This window comes from Littorina saxatilis, linkage group LG3 (assembly GCF_037325665.1).
Source record: "Littorina saxatilis isolate snail1 linkage group LG3, US_GU_Lsax_2.0, whole genome shotgun sequence".
In the NCBI taxonomy this organism is placed as follows: Eukaryota; Metazoa; Mollusca; class Gastropoda; order Littorinimorpha; family Littorinidae; genus Littorina; species Littorina saxatilis.
This window is the reverse complement of record NC_090247.1, coordinates 51,869,719-51,877,218: the sequence shown is the minus strand read 5'-3', so window position 1 is coordinate 51,877,218 and position 7,500 is coordinate 51,869,719.

Below are 7,500 nucleotides of genomic sequence, written 5' to 3'. Positions count from 1 at the left end.
GCTTTCTGTGCAGAAGGGACATATTTTCTTTGTTTTTTGTGTGTGTGCGGAATTGACTATGTAGATTGAAATGGTTAACTTCCTTTCTTTCATTTTTCCTCCCTTGATTCCTTTCTTTCTGTCCTCATTTTTTTCTTTCTTTTTTCCTTTCTTTCTTTCTTTTTTCAATCTTTTTTTCTCTTTCTTTTTTTCTCTCTAGTTTTCTTTCTTTCTTTCGTTCTTTCTTTGCTTGTTCAGTCTTTCTTTCTTTCTTTCTTTCTTTCATACATTTCATGGCCCTTTTCTTCTTGTGTTTTTCAGGCAGTTTCATGAACAGGCTGTCCGACGACGCCAATAATCTACCAGTTGACTGACTGCCTCCAGTCTGAAGCAGTCAATGGCCAATACCCACAAGCGGCGAATACGACATCTATCACGACAATGTTCCCGTTTCCGGCACTCTCACACTTTATCACCCTCCGGTTCGATACACACTTAATTAGCCTTTTGGGTCGCTCGCGTCTTAGCCGTATGCAAATATTCCGCTTGCTCGTTTATTTGATGGATCGCCACCTCATTAATCAGTGGCCTATTGCTGCGGTATAAATTTCATGGCAGTCGGCGTGCAGGGGGATTGAAGTATACTGCCCCAAAACACGAGAAGCCATAAAGCGTAAGGCGTCTCGGATTTGTGAAATTCTCGGATTGATTTTGAGTATTTGACATTAATATGATTGTTACAGGAATGCACTCTGTGATGTGTGAGGGTGTTCGCCGATTTTTGTTTCAAAACTTGCGTGAAAATTCAAGAAAAGCTTCAAAATTCAAGACCAATCAGATCGTAATGTGGCAAGGTTTTCGTCGATTTGGGCCAAGTTGTCAGTCTTTGTTTTGAAGTTCAAGACAGTTGTACCTGTAATATGTTGAAAGTTTGAAGTTAAAGAGAGAGAGAGAGAGAGAGAGAGAGAGAGAGAGAGAGAGAGAGAGAGACAGACAGACAGACAGACAGACAGACAGACAGACAGACAGACAGAGAGAGAGAGAGAGAGAGAGAGAGAGAGAGAGAGAGAGAGAGAGAGAGAGAGAGAGAGAGAGAGAGAGAGAGAGAGAGAGAGAGTTTTTCATTGTCTTTCAGGGTTTTATTCTGTTATTCTTATTTAGAAGACTCTCAATTTTCGCTTGTCTTACCTTAAAAATCATGGGCACATTGCTTTCTTTGCACGTGGCAATCAGCTTGGACAAGAATTAAACGCTCCTCAAGGCTGCCCGAACCCTAATCGCCTATTACTGCGGCAAATCGATTCCCGTTTTCCTGAGGAGACCGTCTTAGATCATAGAAGATCAGTGTCTCAGACGTCACTGACCTCTCCTGCTGAGGACTTAATGTCATCTTCAGACAAAGACCTCTTGCCAGCCCTCTGTTGTCCCCTCTCAATCATCCGCCCCCCCCCTACCCCCTTCCCTCGCTCCTACTCAGCTTTGTATAGATCACACTGCTGAACCTGCAAGAATCACCCTCTGTCTTTCTGGCCTGAGCTCCTTCCAATGTACTTGAATGCAAAAACAGCTAGGACATGCTTTCAACCGCGACAGTCATGCGGCCAGAACCCTTTCAAGCCTCGGTTCTCGCTTCTGGACAACATACATCTCCCTTGTTTCTTCTCTGTCTTCCTCAGGAAAAAATCTGGTCGAAGATTCATTCGGAATATAGAAAGTTCTTTGGACCCGCGAAAGCCTTTTGTGTCCCAGTCCTTCTGATCAAAGCTTGGTGCAACGGCATCGGGGAAAGCGTAAACTTACTTGGGGGTCACTGAGCTCCAATTTCGGGAATGTTTACTTATAAATATGGAGAACCTGCATGTAATATACTTTTTCTATTTCTACTTTTTGCTCAGCTTTCAAAATACCAACGTGTTACAAGAAACTCATGAAGTCACTTAGACCCGCACCACCATTTTTACTTTCTCTAAAGCCTACAAGAGTTTTTGCCCAAAACTACGGCAACTGGAATCTGAGAGGTATCAACTCACTTACAAGTCGAGTCCAATTTTCCTTTCGAGTAAAAGCTCTTTGGCCTTTTGTGCGACACACAAAAAGCCACATCTATCAACATCGTCTGCACTGTCGTTCAAATATTAACCCCTCTCGACTCTGACTTGACAATGCCAAACTTTGGATCTGGAGGGGTCTCAACTAACTTACAAGTCAAGTTCACTTTCCCGTGCGAGTCAAAGTTCGGAGGCCTTTTGTGGAATACAAAAACTTACATCTGTCTACATCGTGTGCACTGTCAATCTATAATATTAACCCCTCACGACTCTGACTTGACAATGCCGAACTTTGGATCTGGAGGGGTCTAAACTAACTTACAAGTCAAGTCCACTTTTCCGTGCGAGTCAACGTTCTGAGGCCTTTTGTGGAATACAAAAACCTACATCCTGTCAACATCTTCTGTACTGCCATTCTAATATTAACCCCTCTCGACTCTGACTTACAAGTCAAGTCCACTTTTCCACGCGATTCAGAGTTCTTAGGCCTTTTGTGGAATACAAAAACCTACATCCTGTCATCATCGTCTGCACCGCCACTCTGGTATTAACCCTTCTTTGACACTACCGTCAGAGGAACTGATGCAAAACTCGGGCCCTTTTCTAGTCTTCATCTTCGTTTCTATAGGAACTGTCTGAACTATTTTGTAAAGTTAAAGACCTTTAAACCTTTTAGACGCACAATAGCGTGTCAATATGTCATCTATATCGTGTCCATGCTTTTCTTATCTGTCACCAATTCTGCTCAAAACATATCACAGGTCTGAATAGTTTTAAAGTTTCTCTCCAGTCAAATCCAGTTGCATCTTTGTCTGCATGCAAGTCCTTACATGCCGTTGACCTTTGCATCCGTTGACAAGCAAAATCCCTGAGCTCAAACCTGCTTCATCTTGGGATGTAAACAGCTGTAAACTCGTAGCATTGCCTTTGCCATAGCATTGTCTGATCTGTCTAAGATTAAGGAGCTCTCGACATGCAGAACTTAACGCCTTTTGTTGTCGATTCCCGTCAAAAGTTTAAAACAATCTTACCATACAGTAGCCCTATTATTCATGCAGTAATTCAATGTTTTATTTAGATTTTTTGGTATAGTTAATATTTGTCAAGAATCGATACTCTTTCCAAACCTTCAGGCATGTTCTTCATGCCTTTTGTAGTTTATTCCTGTCAAAAGGGAAAAAAACCTAACCACACAGTATATAATAGCGTCTTTACTCATTTTGGTTACACAAGCTCCCCAGACATGTCACGAAATACGAACATGGAGTGTCGAATTGGCATCCACTTTGGCCTCGGTAGAGTTTCAACCATTATTGATTCTGTCTGAGAGCTGGTACCAAAAGCAGGAACTGAAGAGGTCTCTGTCTCTTCTCTAGTCAAGTCCCCAAATTCTCTTCTGAGGATACAAACTAATGCACATGGAATGAGAATTTTACAAGGTAAAGACCCTGGAACCCGACACGCATTACAAATACACAAACCCGTGGCACTGACCCCACTCAGTCTGTATTAATTAAGCCGAAGACGAGCACCTTATTTCTCTTTGTAGCAAAGTCCCTCGTTTTGCCCCTATCAACGACACTTCTTCAGACATGCTGTTCATTTCTTCACCGGTTAATGATCGTTGGAACATCCTAGCAATAAAATAAGGCGGGACGCTTAGCACCCTCCCTGCTGTCTTCGCAAGTGCTTAAGTCAGCTGTTGATTCTACCTTCGAAAATCAGAACATAGACTTGTGTCTTCATCTAACTTTCTACTTGTTCTTCAACTCTGCCTGCTAATAACCTACGAAGACAAAAATCCATTACAGGGCCGGACCAAGTTCGTTTGAGGGGGGGGGGGGTTCCAACTGAAGGCAGGGGTCCAAAGTCCACATTTTTTTCTCTGAGAGGTACATTGGATGGCCAGGAGGGGGGAGGGGGGGGTTCCGGAACCCCAGGAACCCCCCCCCCCCCAGATCCGGCCCTGCATTAACAGATAGACTGCCAACGTTCCACAATTCAGAATTTTAAAAAAAAACAAGAATGGTAGGTACATGGAACGTTTACGATTGAAAAAATAATATTTTTTGATGATACATGATAATCTTCAATAAATCTTGAGATAAGTTCTTTATCTGTTTCATACGTGTTTGTCTGTCTGCCTTCAAAGACCTTTGGGTCGACACACTATTAAATGTAACGTTTTGTTTTGTCAATAATAAATGTTCCATATACCTACCATTCTTGTTTTGTTTTATTCTACGAAGACAAAAGATATGTGGCAGCCTCTTCATTCAAGAAGGACTCAAACATTCTTAGCAATGAAGTGCGAACATTAGCAGAAGCGGCCACACGAATACATGCACTCATGCAGTCTTCAGCGATTCTTCAAATACAAAAAACCTGAACCTGTACAGATAGTCTTTACCCCTTGGAGTTTCTTATCCCCCGCCCCCCCCCCCCCCCCCCACACACACACACACCACCACCACTCGTACCATTCGCCTTCCTGAACTCTTCGTTTGGTCCCAGAATACAAAGACCTGCATTAGAGTCACTCTCCAATCCCATCACCATTCAATACCCTCACTCTGTCGACTCTGGTTGGAGAATGCTATAAGAAGATTCACCCCACGCACAAACCCTACTTCGCAGTCTTATATTGACAAGAGAACTCTACCACGTTCTTGACGGGACAAAAACTGTTAGGACAAGTACCAAAGACCTCTAACAGAAGCTGAGCCTTCTCAGCATCGAGAAGACGGGCTACATTTTTGCCACTGTCTTGTGCGGGCACAATCCTACTCCAGTCACAGGACGGGCTACATGTCTGCCAATGTATTGTGCGGGCACAAGCCTACTCCAGTCACAGGACGGGCTACATGTCTGCCAATGTATTGTGCGGGCACAAGCCTACTCCAGTCACGGGACGGGCTACATGTCTGCCAATGTATTGTGCGGGCACAAGCCTACTCCAGTCACAGGACGGGCTACATGTCTGCCACTGTCTTGTGCGGGCGCAAGCCTACTCCAGTCACAGGACGGGCTACATGTCTGCCGATGTATTGTGCGGGCACAAGCCTACTCCAGTCACAGGACGGGCTACATGTCTGCCACTGTCTTGTACGGGCACAAGCCTACTCCAGTCACAGGACGGGCTACATGTCTGCCACTGTCTTGTGCGGGCACAAGCCTACTCCAGTCACAGGACGGGCTACATGTCTGCCAATGTATTGTGCGGGCACAAGCCTACTCCAGTCACAGGACGGGCTACATGTCTGCCACTGTCTTGTGCGGGCACAAGCCTACTCCAGTCACAGGACGGGCTACATGTCTGCCACTGTCTTGTGCGGGCACAAGCCTACTCCAGTCACAGGACGGGCTACATGTCTGCCACTGTCTTGTGCGGGCACAAGCCTACTCCAGTCACAGGACGGGCTACATGTCTGCCACTGTCTTGTGCGGACACAAGCCTACTCCAGTCACAGGACGGGCTACATGTCTGCCAATGTCTTGTGCGGGCACAAGCCTACTCCAGTCACAGGACGGGCTACATGTCTGCCACTGTCTTGTGCGGGCGCAAGCCTACTCCAGTCACAGGACGGGCTACATGTCTGCCACTGTCTTGTGCGGGCACAAGCCTACTCCAGTCACAGGACGGGCTACATGTCTGCCACTGTCTTGTGCGGGCACAAGCCTACTCCAGTCACAGGACGGGCTACATGTCTGCCACTGTCTTGTGCGGGCACAAGCCTACTCCAGTCACAGGACGGGCTACATGTCTGCCAATGTATTGTGCGGGCACAAGCCTACTCCAGTCACAGGACGGGCTACATGTCGCTGCCACTGTCTTGTGCGGGCACAAGCCTACTCCATTCACAGGACGGGCTACATGTCTGCCAATGTATTGTGCGGGCACAAGCCTACTCCAGTCACAGGACGGGCTACATGTCTGCCACTGTCTTGTGCGAGAGAAAAGTGTTTGGACAATTTACGTCTAAATGAGTCCTCCAAATAACATGCAGACGGGCTAACTTTGTGCCACTGTCTTGCACGGACAAAAACAAACAAACAAACAAAAAACAGACAAACAACCATTGATAAGTATCAAAGAGAGGTCTAACTGACGCTGAGCCCACTCTAGGTCACAACACTCTAGGTCACAGCAAGACGGGCTAACTTTCTGCCCCTGTCTTGCAGCAATCACGGGCTAAGCTAAAACTGCCCGACGAGAACCAAGAAGTGAAGCTGAAGTTAAGCTCACTCAATCACGAGAAGAGGGCCGCCGCCTTCCGTATCTGTCTTGGTAGTTGTTTGGACGGTCCCAGACCACAAGAAAGTGTGTGTGTGTGGGGGGGGGGGGGGAGGGAGCTTGCACACGGGAATAGTGCATTGGCCAATAAGGCAATTCGTTCGACTTAGCTGGTAAGTACGGGGGCGGGGGTGGTTGGGGTGAGGGAGGGAGGCTGGAGGAGGAAGAGCGGGATGGGGGGAGCTGAAAATCTGGCGCTTGTGGGGCAGAAATCGATGAAAACAGTACATGGTATGGTTGAACGAGGGACTGGAAGATGAGAGTGCGCCTATGTGTGTGGCGTGAAGTGATAAAGAGAATGTCAGGGAGAGATTCAGTTGACAACTGGTAGTTTTATTGTTTGTCCGTTAAAAGTTCAGCTGAGGGAGAGTCGGAGATGGGGGGGGGGGGGGGGAGAGATAAAATGAGAGAGGGAGAGAGAGATAGAGAGAGAGCTAGAAAGAGAGAGAGAGAGAGAGAGAGAGAGACATAGAAAGAGAGAGAGAGCTAGAGAGAGAGAGAGAGAGAAAGAGAGAGAGAGAGCTAAAAAGAGAGAGAGATCAAATGAGAGAGGGAGAGAGGGAAAGAGAGAAATAGAGGAAGAGAGATAGAGACAGAAAGAGACAGAGACAAAGACAGAGACAGAGACAAGCATCTCTTTCCTCCCTTTTCCTCCTTCATTCGTTCCTACTTTCGTCTCAGAACGGACGGACAACATTTACCAATAGCAATGAACAAGTTGGCGAGGAAAAAAAAAAATCAAATTTCAACTTTAACATGATTCAAGCACTTACTTAAATCGCCAACATGGGTAAGAACGAAGGAACGGTCCCAGCGCGCGTGCCAGTCATTACCGAAACCCTCAGATTCCTTTGGACTCGAATCGTCTGGAATCGATCGATCAGAGAATCAACAAAACCCATGTACATGTCGCTACATCAAACGATAGAAATTGCAAAGAAACCCCCCAGCGGGCTATAAATCACTTTTTTCTCCGAATTGTCAGTATAAAAAATTTGGCTTAAACGCGCCGAAGTAATTAATTTCTGTCACCCTTCATTCAGCAGTCATGGTTTAAGGAAAAATAATGTGCCCAGTCTCTGGATTTTTTTCTCTCCATTTTTTGTAATCGCTGTTACAATGGACTAATATGTTAAATACCGTTTTCATCGAAGGCTTCAATAATTATAGCGGTTCCTT